General features: G+C 35.4%; 1 pseudogene; it reads right to left on the reverse strand.

Annotated features, from left to right (window-relative positions):
• Window positions 1–11194: 11194 nt before the first annotated feature.
• LOC133700537 (putative dynamin-related protein 4A) lies at window positions 11195–12160 on the reverse strand (annotated as a pseudogene).
• Between the last annotated feature and the right edge of the window lie 8684 nt (window positions 12161–20844).

Below are 20844 nucleotides of genomic sequence, written 5' to 3' on the forward strand. Positions count from 1 at the left end.
CTTGACAAGAGTCAACTTGTTCCCGAAGCCTGCGCATGTCCTCTGCTCATTCCTAGCAGTCGCGTCTTAATGCTCCACAAGTCATCCACTTAATGTCCAAGGCAAATGTTATTTAGCTCATTGATCTTTAGCTTAGGGGCAATGAAAGTCAATTCGGCATTTGTCTCCATACTCATCATAACCACTTCATTGGCTATACACCTATCCACTTATATCTAGCCATCACATTGGCTTTGAGGTGTTCTGAACTGGGCTCCTTTCATGGCCCTCACACCTTCTCTAAGGTGTCTTTGCCCGTTATCATAGGGTGGTCTGAACTTGGGCTCATATTGTGGCCCGCACACCTTCTGTCTAAGGTGTCTCCGCTCGTTGTCATACAACGATCTGAACTGGGGCTCCTATGGTGGCCCTCACACCTTCTGTCTAAGGTGTCTTCGCCTTTCATAGGTGGTCGCATCCTCCTTCATCTGAGATGCTTCAAAGTGGCTCCAAAAGTCTCTACCACCATGTGGACTATGAGAGAGATCACTGCCACTGATTACATAGAAAGAGAAAGTTGTGGTATACCTCGCAATCCTCCACCTTGATTTCTATGTTTGGAGCTTTTGTGCCTTTCTGCTTGACAGCCCACCTACACTAACTCTCTTCGGTGTCTTCGCCTTTCATCATAGGTGGTTGCACCCCCTCAATTAGGTGCCTCTGCAACAACTCTCTTTCCATCCTTGTATGTATTGGAAAGGTCTTCGCTTGTTGTCTTCATCAAGAGCATAAGAGACTTCATGTTGTACACAACTTCTACACAATCTCTGCTCTGAGCTTCATCTGAGAACTCTTCTTCTCCTTGCACTTGTTGTCTCATTTCAGTACCTCGTTGGTTCACGGGTACTCCTGCACAATCTTTGTGTGCCCTCGTGCAATTTATGTTCTCCAAATTTCTCCCTATTCCTTGTTTATGTTTGACATCTACTCATCCTGTCACAACACTTGTCCAAGTGAAAATAGGGTGCCAATCTTTATCTCCTTGTTGTATTTCTCTTCCATTATCAGGGTCTTCATCAATTCTACCCTCGAGAAATCACAATCACCGAATCTAACTTCTTTGGAGAAATCACCACTCCATCAGATCCTTGAATTTATGGAACCCAACTGCTCCTTTGTGCTGTCGTCTTGGTAGTCTTCAACCATTTCATTTCAAACTGCTATATATATGAAAATAGTACCGTATGGATAATCCTTCAACTAAGCAAGTTCCTAGGAAAGATTGGAGGGGTCACACTGGTCCCGCTTAAAACCCAATCTCCTAGACAAAACTTCTTACACCATATTTATTCATCGTACTGTCTTTCCGTATATACAACCATTTGTTAGCTTTGTTGCAGCTTTCCTTTACAAGAGATCTGGAATATCCTGGTTTTATACCTGATTTCTCAACATTTGGCGAGACTACCAGTGCTTAAATTCGTCAAGATTGGTCTTCATCAATTTCCACTCTCCATCTCAAATCGTTCACATGATCGGGTGTCCAGAGTGTCCCAATTTTGACTTCATTCGGGACATAAAAAATCTCTCTATTTAGCAGTTCAATACATGTAATTGGGTAAACATGTGCACCTTCTTCTTCATCATCACCATCGACCACCATGATGACCTTCAGATGCCTAATGATCGGGCAATCTCCTTTTGTTAATTCACCACCACCATTTCTGGTCACAATCTCAATTATCAGACCATACCATTGCATTCGGAACGATCAAATTAGCTGGAAACAAGTCTAAAATCGTCCAAATTACATTTCAGACTACTAAGATTTGATCAAAACAATTCTGGCTTGATGAGCGGCTTAGATTCAATCTCAAATCCGGTTGCACGTAGGATCATCTATACTGGATCCTATCCCTCGGCTTGCGGCTCGACTCAACTCAGCTTGGCTCATCATGACGTGGCTGGTGGGTCCCACTATGCTAACGTGTCAGCTGACATGGCATTCCAACTAGGCATGATGACGTCACATGTGCGTCATGATGACGTCATCCTAATACGGGTCATGCATATGGGTCAGATCATTTGGTATTCGGGTCGGGTTTGCCATTTGGGCGAAGAAGACGCGTGGCGTCGTGTGTGGCACGTTGGTGCGTGTGGACAGCCTCCTCTCCGGCGCGTGTTGGCGGGTGCGGGCATGTCCCACGTCAGAATTTTGCGCCATTTTTACCAGTGGCTTCGTCTCTTCCTCCTCTACACAGTGGTATGGTCAAAACACCATTTTGACAACTTTCATTTTTTAGCAAAAATCAAACATCACTTTAAACCATAAGCTCTGATACCAATTGTTGGGGATTCTGCTCCTATGCGGAACGGTGGTGTTCATGATTATTGCTCAAAGGAGGCTAAGCACACTGACACACAATATTTATCGTGGTTCGGCAAATCGCCTATGTCCACGAGAGAGATCGATATTATTAGAGATAGAGAAAGAATACAACACACGGAGGAGGATCACATCCACTCAACTCCCATCTCTCATGGCTACATAGGGCAGCAGCTGCATAGGGCAGCAGGGCTGCTGGTGGCATCCCTTCTCTTTCTTTCTCTCTTCTTCTCTCTTTTGTAGCTCTACTACAAGACTCTCTCTCTCTCATTTTGTGCTGCACTCTTGGTGTCTATTTATAGACTTCAATGACAGCTCCTCTTGCTCCTTTGTCAACAATGGTGACTGCCAAACTTGCCAAACTTACCAAACTTACCAAACTTTGACATTTGACAATGGTTGTTGGTTGCCACCAATAACCCACCATTGTAGCCTCATTCTTTGACAATGTCAAGAGGCTGCAAATGCTGCACCAGCAGCCCTCTTTGACTCTTACATAGTAGCCATCTTCTTTGACAATGACAGCCATCTTCTTTGACAATGGCAGCCACATAATTGGCAATAGTCCAACAGGTTGTACCGACAGTAAAAGGAGAAGAAGGAGCTGTGCTAGTTATAACAGAAAGAAAGGACATGCAGTTGGTTTATTATACACACTGTTGAAATCCAAGTTGAGATTGCAGTGTTGACAATGGTAAAAAAGAATAATCATGTGAATCTACCTACAGCAGACGTTGCTTCCAATTTCATAGACGTTCGAATCAAGATAATTTGATCATAATAAAGGTTGTTTTACGAGCTTTGGTTAAAAGTTTACAGATTACTTCACCTGCATAAACTCAGAATCGTGTCCTGCATATATACAAAAACAAAAGGAAGGAAACCTGCAATTGTAAAACAAATACTGGAGAGCTATGCATACCTGCTAGGATTGGTGGAGGTTGTACCGACAGTAAAAGGAGAAGAAGGAGCTGTGCTAGTTATAACAGAAAGAAAGGACATGCAGTGTACTCTTTTAGTCGGAAAAAAAACTGCAAAAGCTGATGAACAGATACTGGTCTTGTGATGAACAGCAGAAGCCGCGATGCTGATTATAAAGTTCTCAATATTTTTGAAGTGATCATGCTACAAATCATCTCGGTACTTCAATAGGAGTTGTTGCTACAACTAAGTATGGCAGGATATCAGCTGCTTTGAACTAGATTTTGAGGAAATGCAGAAAATGCATTAGGGAACTAGGTGGCCATAGATGATGATGATGATGAAATGTGATCTGAATGAACACTTCCTTTACTAGTTGTTGTTGCCTTACTACGAGTGGAAGCTGCAACTACAAATTGTTGCAGCTTTTAAAGCTGAAGGATTTGTTGATTCTGCTGCTACTGCTGCAACAGCTTCACAATTCAATGGGAAGATGAAAGTGAGACCATACAAAATATTACTATGATCATCAGGGGCAGGTCTTGCTGAAGCAAAATCTGCAAAGACACAAATAAAAAAAAGAAGAGATTATTAGCATCGTTTGATCCTTGGAGATTTGTGCCGGATGGGACCAAGGAGAAGTTTGATGGCAATGGATCTGATGCAATTGGAATTAAGGGTCACAGCTATGCTCCAGTCGACATTGATGGTCATAAATATGATGCTATTGACATTGATAAAGACTTGGTTGGTGATGAAAAGGACATTGAAATAGCTGCAGTGATGGTTTGGTTTCCAATAAAGAAGATCCCTTGATGGAACAGTTCACTATGGGAGCAGACTTGGCCAATCACTTCAGACCTTCAATGAGCTTTGGAAGGTTCGATACCACCTAGCAGTGAACAGCCACACGCATAATCGGAGATACAGAGATAGCAAGAATAGGGTGGGCACTTTCCTTCTCGTTTAAAATCTTAAAAAAAGAAAAGAAAAGAAATTGCAGTTGTAATAAAACAAAAAAATGAATGGAGACATGCATTCCTGGACTGCTGGTGGAGGCTGTGTTAAAGGGAAAAAAAAAAAGATCTTGCTTGTGTTGCGCAGATAAGGTCGACCCCACTCTTCACTAATACATTCACCTGGAAATCTTCGATCCACACAGGAATTAGGATTATTAAAACCACACAGAACGACCGTAACTTATTGAATGGAAATAATATGGCTGATTCCTTTGAGAAGTAGCAACATGTTGGTGCTAAAGAAGAAGAGAGTGATGAGCGCCTCCTAAGATTGATTGCCGCTTACTCCGATGAGAGGACTCTTGCTTGATTAACATAATCAAAAGCCTGCGAACTTTTCTAGTTGAAGAAAATTTTCCTAGTTCAATTAAGCTAAGTCGGCTACCAATACTGGAAATTTTTTTGCTCTCTTAATAATTCATTCACGTTGGGCAATTCATTCACGTTGCGCAATTAATTCAGGAAACAAAGGATGCACATGGTAACGCCAAAAGAAAGAGAAACAACAAATTTCCTATAATGTTAAAAAGGCAAACAATATTTCCTAACTTTTACGCATGATTTGTAGCTTCTGGCAGATTCCTATTGTAATTAGTCTTTGCTCTCGATTGGTTAACAACGCAAGGAATTATATAGGAAAGAACATTTGAACGGGAATGACGAAAATATTTCATCAACCAATATGAGTGCACGCATATCAAGAGAAGGAAGAGAAAGGAATCAAAATCTTTAATATTTTATAGCTCATTAAGCGCTAGCTGGAATTATGAATGGATTGCGCTATTGAATTCAGAATAGTGAGATCTTCAAAAGAAGATGTTACAGTGACCACTTTCGGTGGAAAAAAAATTCATACGGGCTGATCAAAGTGTTGGTTGCTATTCGAGTATAAAGATAAATTTTGTTTTGTTTGGTCTCTAAATATGCAACTGTTTCAAATGAGGTATTGAACTTGGATATTCTATGATTGATTTGATAAATTTCAATCAAGATTGATCCATAAATTTCTAATTTTAACTATTATATTTTATTTTATAATAAGATTTATCTATTTATTGTGAAAATCTAATATGATCAAATCAAATTTTAGTCGAAAATATAAAACCCTCTCAATCATATTTTTCGAGACATATCCACTTGTTTTGAAAGTAAGTGAATTTGTCTCGAAGGGGCATCTGTTGAAACACAAATTTTCTACTAATCAAATTTTGCCACGTGTTATTTTATTTTTTAAAAAAGAAAGAATAAAATAAAACTGAAATATATGACATGGAAAATAAATGAGCTTTCATATATTTCTTAGCCAATGAAAGGTTGACACTTGGGATGAGATATTCAAGATATCTTGTTATAAATGCAAGATCCCGTTGAGATATCTTGTCATTAATGCAAGATCCTGTCAATAAATATCAAACAATCTTTGGTTTGGATGCTTCGGGATGTAATATGGACTCGTTTCTTCACAAAACCTGTTTGCTAGAAGAATTTATTTGTCTTCTTAGCAAAATCATATCTCCCTCATATGAGATCTTGTTTGGTTGAACTTTGGTACATGGATAGGTCTTTGAGTCGAGAATCTAAAAAAATTGAGTTTGCTTCAAATGGACTTCAGTAGCTCAAGATATTCAAGTTAGATAGCCATGCTCTTCTTTATTTTATTTTCTTGCCTTAGATTTCCAGAAAGGTATGGATGTTAGCTTTTTAATTCGACTAGAATAACTTCATTTCGACCTCTAGAGCTCACGCTCTGCACAAAACATCGACTGAAGGTCAAATCTGCCAGTTACCTCCAATTTACTCCCTTTTGCATCTTTCATCCAAAACTGTCTTCAAAACATAAAACAAAGAATATCAAAGCATTTTATATATAAAACATAGGGCAAAACACACCCTATGTTAAATATGGGTGAAACTATCGAATAATATGGTTGCATCAAGAAGCTTACAATAACTAAAAGCTCTTTAAACACACCCTCTCTTTCTCTATAATGTTTCTCTCTTATATTTCCCACACATGATAGCATAAAGTTAGTTGTCTATTTATACATAAATTGAAAGTAAGAAAAAATCAAAGTTCAAGTGTGAAGTGGCTAGCGGTGGTGTGAAGGTAACTAGCGGCTGCGGTTGGTGGTTGTAGTTGGTGGTTGTCGTCATTGACTTTTTGGATTGAGTTTAGTGCAACAAATTCCCCCTTTAAACTCAATCGAGGGATGTCATGCCAAGCATGAACTTCAATCTGATAAATGTCTCTCCCTTCAATGGCTTTGTAAAGATATTTGCAACTTGATCATTTGTTTTGCAAGATATCAGTTCAACTTCATTGTTCTTTACATGCTCTTGGATAAAGTGATGACGTGTATCAATGTGTTTATTTCTTTCATGATACACTGAGTTCTTTGCTAATGTAATCGCTGATCGATTATCAATATAAATCTCTATAGGATTTTCTTGAGGAAATCCCAAATGCTTCAGCATATTCCTTAACCATATTAAATGGCATACAGCTGAGTTGGTAGCAACATACTCAGCTTGATAATATTACTATCGATTGCTTCTTGGATGACCATGTGAAAGATGTATCTCCCATAAAAAAAAGACAATTCTTGTTGTGCTTTTCTGTCCATCCAGGACTCTACCCCAATCACTATCTGAGTAGCCAACAAGATTGAAGGTTCTAATTGAAGTATAGAACATATCTTCATTTATCATTCCTTTGATGTAGTGAAGAATTCTCTTGGCTGCATTCAAGTGAGACTACTCTGGTGTCTCCATATATCTGCTGATAAGTCCTACTCCATAGATTATATCTGGTCTAGTACATGTCAAGTACCTCAAGCTTCATACTAAACTTTTAAAGTACATTGGATCAACATTACCTACTTTACTCTTCCTCAATTCCACTCCATTTTCAACTGGAGTTGATACCGAATTACAGCTTTCCATCTTGAACCTTTCAATAATATCTTTGGTGTAACTGCTTTGGGATACAAAAATTCCTTCTTCTTTCTGCGTCACTTCTAAACCAAGAAAATATGCCATTTGACCAATATCTGTCATTTCAAACTCATGTACCATGTTTTTCTTGAAGTCTTCAAACATGGTAGGATTGTTGTCGGTGAATATCAAATCATCAACATATAGGCATGTAAATAGTGTGCTTTCATCAGCTTCTTTCTTCACATACATTACGTGTTCATATGGACATTTTTCAAATCCATTTTCTTGAAAATACCTGTCAATTCTGGTATTCCAAGCACGCAGAGCTTGCTTCAAACCGTAAAGAGCTTTCTTCAACTTGTATACTTTGCCTTCATTTTCAGCTTCAATGTATCCAAGTGGTTGTTCAACATAGATCTCTTCTTCTAGGAAGCCATTCAGAAATGTTGACTTCACATCGAGTTGATAGATCTTCCATCTATGTTGTGCAGCTAATGAGATCATCAGTCTGATTGTCTCTAGCCGGGCTACTGGAGCAAATACTTCTCCATAGTCAATGCCTTAGTCTTGTGCCACTAATCTTGCTTTGTATCTTTGTACTTCTCCTTTTGCATTCTTCTTCGTCTTATAGACCTATTTGACACCTATTGCTTCCTTGCTTTCTGGTAGATTAGTCAACTTCCAGGTATCATTCTTTTCAATGGCATGTATTTCTTCATCCATTGCTTCTATCCACTTCTCGTCTGTGACAGCTTCATTGAAGCTAAGTGGGTCATTATCTGTAAAGAAGCAAAATAGAGTTGTATCTTCCATGACTTGAGTGGCATCGTACAACTCTTCTAGATTTCTCATCCTTCTTGGTTCTTCTAATGAGGATGCTGATGGTGGTGTTGATGATGATCCTGATATGTTTTTCAAGTTGAATACAAGGCATCTATGTACCGGACTTTGTGGCTCATCTGCTGGTAATATTGGACCTTCTGCAAGTACTGTTGGTACTTCCACTTCTTCTTCGAGAATCAAATCAGTGTTGATCCATTTGACTACTTCTTGATCATCATTCTATTGCCAAGTTTTATCTTCTTAAAATATAACATCTCTACTCATAATTACCTTATTTGTGATAGGATTATACAACTTGTATCCCGTCCTTCTATCACCATATCTGACAAAGATGCATTTCTCGCTTTTATCATCGAGTTTGGTCCTTCTTGCATCTGGGATCTTTGCATATGCCACACAACCAAAGACTCGAAGATGAGTAATACTTGGTTTGTGACCACTCCATGCTTCTTTTGGAGTGACAGCTTGCAAACTTCTGGTTGGGCAACGATTCAGTAGATACACTGCATATGATACAGCTTCAGCCCAGTATTGTTTGGGCAGCTTCTTTGCTTTGAGTAGACTTCTTGCCATGTCAAGAATCATTCGATTCTCTCTCAGCTACACCATTCAGCTGTGGTGTATAAGCTGGTGTTGTCTGATGTCTGATGCCTTGTTGTGTACAAAAGGCTTCAAAATCATTTGCTGTATATTCTCCACCTTTATCAGATCTCATGGTTCTAATCTTATAGCCACTTTGCTTCTCAGCAACTGCTTTAAAATCTTTAAAACAATTGAGCACTTCTAACTTCCTTTTTAGAAAGTATATCCATGTCTTTTTGCTAAAATCATTAATGAAAGTAAGGAAGTACCTATTTTGTCCAGTCGACATAGGTTTTATGGGACCACACACATCTGTGTGCACTAACTCCAGTGGCTTGTTTGCTTTCCAGTTGACTTCTTTGGTAAAACTGGATCTGTGATGTTTGCTGAGGACACAACTCTCACAGACTGCATTTAGATGATCAATTTGGGGCATACCTTTGACCATCTTCTTACTTGCTAGCATCTTCAGACTTGTAAAATTCAAATGTCCAAGCCTTAGGTGTTAGAGCCACTCTTCATTGTTAGTGATGGCACTCAAACACTTTGCTGCATCATATTGGATGTTTAAAGGAAACATCATATTCTTGAACATCTTTACATAGGCAATTAATCTCCCATTATAGTATTTGACTGTCAGATGACAATTCTTTATGAAAAGAGTATAACCTTTCTCTAGAAATTGACCTACACTCAGCATGTTGTGCTTTATGGCTGGAATATAGTAAACATCTGCGATGTAACTATGATCGTCATTCTTCAATTTGATTGGGATATTTTCTTTACCTTTTACTGGAACTTTTGAGGTATCTCCAAAGGTGACTTGTCCTTGTATGGTCTCATCTAAATCACTAAATAGATCCCGTTGGCCACACATGTGATTGCTAGCTCCAGAATCTAGATACCAAATATTCTCTTGATTCTCGCCAAGTCCTTGTTGGACAAATAATGCAACTGGTCCTCTGATGGTGGCATCCTTTTCTGTATAGTTGGCTTGTTCAAGTACTTCTAATGGAGCTTTCCTTTAACATTCAGTGCTTTAGTGCCTAAATTGATTGCAACTATAACACTGGATATTCCTCTGTTCATAGTTATTGTAACCGCCTCCTCTTCCTCTAAGAGTAAATCCTTGTTGTCCCCGGCCTCCTCTGGTGGTGTTTCTACCACCTCTTCCTCTGAATCCTGTATTCTAGATCCTTTTCCTTGAAATTTCTGAGATCCTCCTCGTCTTTGTTGACCTCTTCCCCGAATGGTATATCCATATGTTGAAGTTTCCCCTTGATCATATCTGTCTTCTTTGAGGGACAATTTTGATTGCAAGACATGCTTAATTGCCTTATCTTCATTTTTTTTCACAATCTTTTGTTCATGAGCTTGTAAAGAACTCATAAGCTCATCCACCATCAACTTGTCCATTTCTTTGGACTCTTCAATAGCAAAAACAACAAAATCGAATTTTGGATCTAGAAATCTCAAAATTTTCTCAATAATCCGAGCATCTGTAAGGGCTTCTCCATTTTCTTCCCATCTGATTGACTATCACCATAATTCTTGTGTGATAATCAGAAATAGATTCTGAGGACTTCATTTGTAATAATTCAAATTCATCTCGCAAAGATTGGAGATGAATCTTCTTGATTCTATCAGCACCTTTGTATTTTTGTTGGAGAGCCTCCCATATTTGTTTTTATTTCTGCGGAAGCAATAATCTCAAATATGGCTTCATCAAGACCTTGATAGATGATGGTCTTTGCTTTGTTGTCTTTCTTTCTATTGACTTTCAGAACTTGCTTATGTGCCTCTTGTAGAGCATCTTCTGCTTCTTTATAATCTGGTTCGTCATAACCATATTCAACAATCTTTATACACTCTTGTGAACCAAGAAAGGCCTTTAATCTGATACACCAACTATCATAATTGTCTTTGGCCAGCTTTGGAATGAGTGTTTGTGTATTTTCTATAGTCATTTTACTCTTTAAATGACTATATAACCTTCTGGGAGTTGAATTTAGCAAAACAAACATTGTAGATGGATCCGGAATGACCAAAATAAATGGATCTGGAACTGGTCTTACTTGGTTGACAATGAGTCGGAAATGGGCTAAACTGGTCAAAAAACTGATTTGGACGTCAGGCGGTTCACTGGGGTTGAACTGGGTATATTTCTGGGGAATATTCTTTTGGCTCAGCTAGCAGCTCGGCTTGGTGTCGTTTAGGCGGCTCGGCTCAGCTCAAATATGGAGCATATGTGAATCAGTCGTCCTCTTCCTCTGGATGCGTCGGTTGCGCGTGGGCTATAATGCTAGAATTTCAGGAGGCGCATGTCGTCCACCTCTTGCTCTGATGAATTTGATTTTTTCAACGTGGAGTTTCTATTGATGAACCCTACACGGTAGAATGATCAAAATGGATTTTGGACAACTTTGAAAAAACAGATGTATAACAAAAAACTCTATTTCTAATGAACAAGACACTGATATCAATTGTTGGTGGGAGAGACCACTAGTGGTAGCTTTGAAACACTTAGAGGGGATAAAACACAATGTTTTATTTTAACAACAAGAAGCTTACAATAACTAAAAGCTCTTTAAACATACCCTCTCTTTGCCTCTAATGTTTCTTTTTTATATTTCCCACACATGATAACATAAACTTAGCTGCCTCTTTATACACAAATTGAAAGTAAAAAAAAAAAATTAAAGTTCAAGTGTGAAGGTGGCTAACGGTGGTGTGAAGGCAACTGGCGGCTACGATTGGTGGTTGCAGTTGGTGGTTGCCTTCCTTAACTTTTTGGATTGAGTTTAATGCAACAATACTCTCATCAGGGCTTATGTACTCCATATTGATATCCGCTATCTACTCATAGATGTTTTTAGGCTGACCGTGGACAGGAACTCTAGTGATTCCAGGGAGATCAACCATTGTAAGGTCCGGAACGCCATTCTTTTTCACTACCAAAGTCAATGGTGTGTTCGATATACCCTTAGCATTGCCTGCAATCTCATCAGTGGCAAGACTTATGGCATTGGCGATTTTGGCTTCACTGATGGTACTGTTTTGCCATTGAACTCCAAGGAAAGCTCTGGTTCTGGAGCTGTGTGATGTTACAACCTCATTATGAGAGGTACTCTGGTGCAGATGCCCTGGCCACGAGGGAGGCTGATACCATCTAAAGATTCAAGAACACTAGATTTCCCTGAAGATTGATCACCAACAACAACAATGGTGGGGAGTTGTATGCCTTCTTTCATGACCTGGAGATGCCTGAGCTTGTCATCTGCATCAAGTACAGGTCGAGTACGTTCATTGAATGATGATACGATGGGAACATGGCTGACTACCAGCTCCTGATGCTTTTCTTCAATGCTCTGTGGAAGTGATTCCACATCGTTTACCGAGCTATTCGACATTTCTTCACTCACTGAGCCACAATGCTTAAGCACTAAACTCATTTTGTTGACAGAGAGAAACTTCAAATAATTGCTTGCTATTATTTAATTTGTTATGCTTCAAATGAAAAGGGGAAAGTGAGAATTAAAGTGAGCCAGGTGGAATGTGAAATAGTGTGGACTCGGGAATCTTTCATTTTGCGACGACTAAAGATCGACTTAATTTCTTTTTCCAAAAGGAGAATCGTTTGGGAAGCTTAACGAGGAAGGAGATGATCCTTTTCATGGTATTTTTAAAGAGTACTAGGTTGGTTCCTTTTTAAATGATCAGTGGCCTTGCGTGTTCTCTTCTGGTTTGTAACATCGTCACCAGGTACAGTTCAAAGAGGTCCTTAAGCATGAAGTCACTCAATGCTTGAAATCAGTACCATTGCATGGATGGCTCTCCTTGTCTTGGAAGTTATGACCGAAATAGCTTTAGTCCAATCTTCTAAAAAATTAAACAAACTTGATTGAGAGCCCAATTTAAACTTATCAAGCAGAAAGCAAAATGATACTATGACGAGGACACAAGAGAAAACCAAATTGACAAGAATACAAGATCAAGAAAACGAAAAATCATGCATAATTGAAAACTTAATAACTCTATAAATTATAAATAATCACTTGATTTTTCTATGTATAGAATTGTAACCCCTTGTATTAATTACATTCTAATCCTCGATTCTTAAAAATTATTTACAATCAAGTCACACTTGATTAGTCATCTGGGTTTAAATTTTGACCAAAGATTTTTAATATATGAGACCCATTAGATTCCTAACAAGTTAACTTAAATATAAATCATAATTCTCATGAAAATAGAATTACTAAATAAATTAAATAATTTAATTTATAATCAATTTAATAATTAATTGATATTTATTTGAAGATCTAGTATAATGTTTAGTAACATGTCATGATCCTTCAAATATTAGAAAAGTCATATATGGTTTAAAGTAATCTTTCATTGACTAGTTTCTCAGTGTAATTATTATTCATTCATAAAGAATGTTCTAATTTAGATATTATAGCATGTAGTGTGTTTGCTCTGTCAAATCATATTTGTTCTTAACATCATAATCATTGATTCTTTGAATAAAATTTTGAAATTCTTTTCAAATCTCATTTCACCTTGCATAAGAATTTTACAATCAAAACTATTTGAGAACAAATAAAGTATTTTTTTTCTTCTAATTCAACTAAGGCGATGGGTTCTCTTTTAATCACTAAACACCTATATATAGTTCATGTAAGAATTTTATAATCAATTCTATTTGAGAACAAATAAAGTATTTTTTCTTCTAATTCAACTAAGATGATGGGTCCTCTTTTAATCACTAAACATCTATATATAGTTCATGTTATATTCAATATCTTTCCATTTTTTACCCTTTATTTTGAAAACACATAGTCAGGATTAAAATATAACATTTTCTATATAAGATAATTTAGTGATCTCAAGTTTAAAGATGATTTACAAAATTCTCATATGAGCCTTTCCATAGACACAAGTGATTTCTTTATATGAAATTCTCATGTGAGACAATTTAGTGTAAATGTCATCTAACAAGTACCTACATATTATTTTCAGGTATCACTTATACTTCAGCTTATGAATAACTGCTTTCTTAAAAAAAAAACATAATATGTATCAGTCTTAATGGTTCTAATTAATATTTAATCTTGATAAAGCGTTGACCATGAATATTTAGGTAGCGTTTGGTTGTTGTTCTAGGATTAAGACAACAATAACACCAAGAGGGGGTTGAATTAGGTGTTGCACTAATTATGTCAAATAATATAAATAAACACATTAAGCACATATAACACAATAACTAATAACATAATTGAAGTGCTTAAAGTAAAGAGATAAAGAAATAGAGATTGCAAACTCGGTTTTTAACGTGGTTCGACTAGCCTACATCCATAACTCAAGTACCAACCATACTTGAGTATTGTACTCTTTTACTAATCCAAGTGAAATATACAATTCCCTTAATGAATCCATAGAAAGCAATCACACTACTTGAAGATGTTCTCTCTTCAAGATTTTTCTATTGGTGACAATTCCTCACCAATGCAAAAGTTTATTCAAACTCTCAAGTGTTTATAATTATGATTTGTTTACAACAAGATTCACTCTCTTAAACAGTAGATTGTACAATAGAAAAATATGATCTCTATAGCTCACTTAATAGCACTTAGGATGATTGAAGGTGTATAAGTGTAATGAGTGTGAGATTTTATACTTTTGTGCTAGAATATAAAGATTTAATTTATCACAAATTAGAGTATGTTAGGATTGATGATTTCTAGTTGATTTTTTTTGGAATTACTTCTATATCATGTATGTTCAGAATCTCTCTTTAATTTTGCATAAAAGAGAGCTATATATATGTTTTCAAAAGAAACTAGTCGTTTATAGCCATTGGAATGCCTCTAATGTCTAAAGCGGTCGACCAGCTTAAATCATCATATCATTTGGTAAACTAGTTCCTGTAAAATTTCTAGGTGTTCATAACAGATGAACAAAGGTCGATCGATTCACTTGGTATGCCCAAATGGTCGATCGGTTCAGCTTAAAACTTGTTTTGGCAGTTTCAATCTAGTGAAACTTGAACCGATTAAAAATATATCAATCCTATTTATACATGGAATGTGAAGTGTGTGAGTTCATTTTAGTTTGCTATTGAGTAAGATATAAAGATCTAACAATAAACATTAAAATGAATCCTTAAGAACTAAGTCTTTACTTGCTTTGCATCTTGGACTTGTTGATGAATTTCTTCATTTAATTCATTATGCTTGTTGATGTGATCTTCATATAGACCTGTTTCAACTTAATCTCATCCAAGCATATCATTAGTTTATTTTCATTTAATTGTTATCATCAAAATACATAAAATATCAATATGTAACCCAAAGGTCAACAATATCCCTATTTTTTATGATGACAATTAATATATACTTATAAATATAAAAATATTTATATTCCCTTATATTTTGCAATATAGTCCCTTGGAGACTTAAACAATAATAGGCAATCTATAAATAAGAGTTTCTCTCCCCCTTAACCATGTAACTATGTTTTATATCTATTCTTCAAATTCTCTCCCTAATACTTTCTCTCCCTAAAACATATATTCCAATTCTCTACCCCTTTATCATCAACAAAAAGTAAAGAGAGGAAGTATAACATAGAAAAAAAGGCATTTACCTCATTACCTGCACATCTTTCTATAACAATAGATCTATTTGAGAAAATGATCATGTACCTTTCCACATTGTCACTTTGAGGTGGTTGAAGAACATTGGCCCTTTTGCTCCTTGATTCACTTGTTTTAATGTGTTTCTTTGGTGCCATTGATGTTTAAACTTTAAGAAATTGACTTGGAAAGGTTGAGTTTTGGTGAATTTTAAGAGATATGAGAGAGGGTTAGGGTTTTTGTAATTGAGAATTCTGTATTTTCTTGAAAAAGATAGCAGTATATATAAAGTTGATCAACCAGTCGCCCAATTGCCTTGGTTAGTTAAACTAGTCGACCAGTTTAACCTAAACTATGAAATTTTTCAAATTTCTCTTTTAACCTTCTTATATACTTAAAAATGATCCTTTTGATGTAAATATTTTATCCAAAACACAAAGAAATAAGGGGGTTAAAAATTTAAAATTTAGACAGTAGCAAAGGTTTTTGTCCTCTATTTCAACTTTGCTGGAATAAAAGGCAGTATATATATTGTTGATCAACGGGTCAGCTAGTTGCTTTAATTAGTTAAACCAAACGACCAATTTAACCTAAACCTTAAAAATTTCCAAATTTCTCTTTTGACCTTCTTATATACTTAAAAATGATCCTTTTAATGTAAAGATTTTTTCCAAAACACAGAGAAATAAAGAGGGTCAAAATTTTAAAATTTGGGTAGTAGTGAAGGTTTATGTCCTCTATTTCAACCGGTCGGTTGTTTGTCCCAAATGTATGAATTGATCAACCTATTCACATGAAAATTATATATTTTGAGTTTTAATAAAAAAAATTGTTGCATGAGACAAAAAAAAGCCTTTCTATCCAACTTGTAGTTGAAAAAACTAAACCCAACTGAAACCTCAAAAAACTATTGTTTATTTAGTAGTGAAACCTCTGTTTCTCTGTTTCAACTGGTCAGCTGGATCATCCCAGATTACACTGAATGAGATTTTTTCTGTAGAACAAATGTTTTTAATACTAAAGGGGTATACATTTTATCACTTAAACATGTCTGACTTATATCCAAAGATGTATACACACAAACATAACACCTCAAATATCATTAGTATGTATAAAGCCTAGATTTCTTCGTATTTTGTAAAAGCGATCCTTATGTAATTGCTTTCTAAAAATATTTGCAAACTGATGTTCTGTGCTAACAAACTCAAGTATAATGTCACCTTTCAACATGTGATCTCTTAGGAAGTGATGTCTCACTTCAATATGCTTTCTACGTGAGTGTTGTATAGGGTTCTTAGATAGACTTATAGCACTTGTGTTATCACATATAATAGGGATATGATCAAAATTAAGTCTGAAGTCTTCCGAGGTTTATTTCATCCATAAAATTTGATCACAACAGCTACCCGCTACAATATATTTTGCTTCACTTGTTGATAAGGCTACTGAATTTTGTTTCTTACTAGCCCAAGATACTAGTGATGATCCTAGAAAGTGACATGTTCCACTAGTACATTTTCAATCAACTTTACATCCTGTAAATCCATATCCAAAAAGCTAATTAAATTCAACTCGTATCCTTTTGGATACCACAACCCTAAGTTGATTGTACCATGCAAATATCAAAAAATACATTTTACAGCACTAAAATGGGATTCTTTTAGACTTGCTTGAAAACATGCATATAGAAAAACACTAAACATAATATTGGGTCTACTAGTGGTTAAATATAATAGTGAACTGATCATACCTCGATATTTGGTGATGTCTTTATTCTTACCATTTTCATTCACATCAAGCTTTGTTGATGTTCTTATGGGTGTGTCAGCTTCCTTGATATGTTCCAACCTCAATCTTTTTGGTAGATCCTTGATGTACTTGCCTTGGTTGATGAAGATTTCAACCTTTGTTTGTTTGATTTGCAATCTAAGGAAGAAATTAATTCCCCCATCATGCTCATTTCAAACTCATCTTACATGCATTTTGCAAATTCTTTACAAAGAGATGCATTAGTAGCACATAATATAATATCATCAACATATATTTGTACAATCAATATGTCTTACCTTTTCTCTTTGTGAAGAGAGTGGTGTCAATCTTGCCAATGTTGAAACCATTTTCAATAAGAAAAGTCTTTGATCTATCATACCATGCTCTCGGTGCTTGTTTTAAATAAAGCCTTTTTAAGTTTGAAAATATGATTAAAAAAATAAAAGTTTCCGAAACCTTGAGGTTGCTTAATATATACTTCTTCCATGATAAAACTATTTAAAAATGCGCTTTTGACATCCATTTGAAAAGATGTAAACTTAGGATGACATACAAAAGCTAAAAACATTCTTATGGATTCCAGTCTAGCCACAAGTGTGAAGGTTTCTTTACAAGCAATACCTTTTTTTTTATTATAACCTTTTACATTTTGTCTAGCTTTGTTTCTCACTATGGTCCCATGTTCATCAACTTTATTCCTAAAAACTCATTTTGTTCCTACGATGGATTGATTTTTAGGTCTAGGGACTATTTCCCAAACGTTCCTTTCAAATTGGTTTAACTCATCTTGCATGGCTAAAATCCAATTTGCATCTTTTTCAGCTTCTATGAAGGATTTGGGATCTATATGTAAAACAAATGCATAATGCTCATTGATGTTCGTAAGAGATACTCTAGTCTTAGTTCCTTCAAAAGGATTACTAATAATTAACTCAAAAGGATTAGAGCTTACATATACCTTAGCTTTTTTGGTGGCACAAAAAAGTTATTTACCATTTCTTGTTGATGACTTGAGCTTGGTTGATCCTTCATCTTTTCATTGTCGTCCTCCATAATTGTTTTATCATTAAGACTTAAATGTTGAACATTTTCATTAATGTCATCTATAATCTCATCAATTTTGTCATTTTGAGTTTCCTCAAAGACAACTTACATGGATTCTTCAAGACAAAGTGTTCTATTGTTATGAACTCTATAAGCTTTGCTAAAAGAGAAATATCCAAGAAAAATACCAACATTGGATTTGGAATCAAACTTGTCCATATTATCCTTGATGTTAAGAATAAAATATTTTGAACCAAAAACTTTGAAATATAAGATGTTGGGTTTACTCCCTCTCTAAAGCTCATAAAGAGTCATTTTCAACTTCAGTATCAAGATAACACGATTTAAAACATAACAATAAATGTTTATGTCTTCCACCCAAAAAGATTTTGGGGTATAAAATTTATTTAACATTGTTTTTGTCATTTCTTGAAGAGACCAATTTTTCCATTCCACAACCCTATGGGGAGTTCTAGGTGTTGAAACATTATGGTGATGTCCTTTCTCTTCACAAAAATTTTCAAACAAATCACTTATAAATTCACCACTATGATCACTCTTTATGTTTATGATTGAAAACTCTTTTCATTTTAAACTTTCTTTGAAAACTTTACAATTTTATAAATAGTTTCATCTTTTGATTTTTTTTAAAAAAACTCATATGTATCTTTTAAATTCATCCACAATCACAAACACATATCTATTACTGCTCATGCTTCTAGCTCTATTTGGTCTAAATAGATTTATGTATAGCAATTCTAAAGGTCTTTCAGTAAAAATATAGTTCTTTCTATTAAAAGATGTTTTCACTTGTTTACCCATTTGACAAATATCATATAACTTCTTCTTTTTTAATGCAATATGAGGGAGTCCTTTAACTAGCTCATTTTTTACAAGTTTAGAAAGAATATCCATGCTTATATGACCTAATCTTCTATGCAAAAAAAAAATCATTAATGCTAGCAACGAGGCAATTTTTTATCCTTATGCATATATCAATTTTAACCTTATAAACATTTACTTTTCTATTACCAATAAGTAAAACTTTATCATTTTCAAGGATTATGCAACATGCATGATCAAACATGATCTTGTAGCCTTTATCACATAATGGACTAATACTTAGCAAATTATGTTTTAGATTATTCACAAGAAACATCTTTTCTATTGAGGGAGAAGATTTACCTCCAGTATTGCCAACTCCAATGACCTTTCCTTTTGAGTTGTCTCTAAATGTGACTTTTCCACCATTGATCTTGCTTATGCTTGAAAATAATGAATCATCTCCGATCATATGTCTTGAGTAAGGACTATCCGAGAACAATTCTCTATATCCCCTTGATTCCTACACACATAAAATCAAGATGAGGTTTTTGGTACCCATACCTTCATGAGTCTTTTTTTGTTGGTGGTGGTTCCTTTTAGAACCCAAGTCATGTTACCAACTTTGTCCTCCTTCATAGGACACATATAAATCAAATGACCAATGCTTCTACAATAATGACATGTTTGGTTTGGATCATATGATTTTTTAGCTTTAACAAAGTAGTTCTTCAAATATTTTTGGTTCTTTTTGAGTTGATACCCTAGACCTTTTTTGTTAAAGACACATATTTGATTAATAAGTATGGTATTTAAAATCTTAGAACCTTGAGTGAGCTTTGCTAGTGTGGTATTCAACTTGTCCATTTTTTTTTTAAAGCCTTATTTTCCTCTTCAAGTTGGTTAACCTTATCACTATCAATAACAATGCATGCTTGCTTTTCTAATGCATCTTTTTCAACAAGTAAACATACATGACTCTTTTTCAATGAAGTATATTTATGACCTAGCTTTTTAAATTCATCAAACAATGATGCAAAGGCATCATTTAGTTCATTATAAGAGAGTTTGGATTCATCATCTGAAGAGAGTACCTCATTATCTCTTTCAAGTGCCATAAAACATATGTTTGTAACATGATCTTCATCATCACTTGAGCTAGAGTCTGAGTCATCTCTCCATGTTACTTTCATTGCTTGTTTGTGATGACAATTTTTTTTTTTTAAAGAGAGGGAAATCAACCTTAATATGTCTTGTCTTGTTGCACTTATAGCATCTAAGTGCCTTGTTACTAGATTCTTCCTTATTTTCATCCTTCTTGAGGTTTAAGAATTTTTTATTCCCTTACTTCTTTCTTAAGAAATTTCAAAATTGACTTATTATAAGTGCAATGTGCTCATTTACTTCATCATCACTATCAATATGGTGTATGGTTTTGAATGTCAAATTTTTCTTTGGCTTCTCTTTTAGTTCTTGCTTTTCCATGGTGATTTCATGAGTCATTAGTGAACCGATGAGCTCTTTTAAGGGAAGTTTAGTGAGATCCTTAACTTCTCATACTGCCATCACTTTTGCTTCCCAGGACTTTGGCAAGGACTTAAGAACTTTGCTCTCAATGTCAGCATTAGTATAAGTCCTACCAAGAGCATCCAAACTATTAGTGATAGTTGTCATTATGGTAAATCTACTAGTTATAGATTCATTTGGACGCATTTTGAATAACTTATATTGATGTACAAGCATATCAATTTGGAATTCCTTAACTTGATTAGTACTTTTATGAGTTACTTCTAAAGCATGTCATATATCCCTAATGTTTTTACAAGATGATATTTTATTAAACTCACTTCTACTTAAAGCACAATACAAAGTGTTCATAGCTTTAGTATCCATAAAAAAACAAC

Source organism: Populus nigra, chromosome 8, assembly GCF_951802175.1.
Source record: "Populus nigra chromosome 8, ddPopNigr1.1, whole genome shotgun sequence".
In the NCBI taxonomy this organism is placed as follows: Eukaryota; Viridiplantae; Streptophyta; class Magnoliopsida; order Malpighiales; family Salicaceae; genus Populus; species Populus nigra.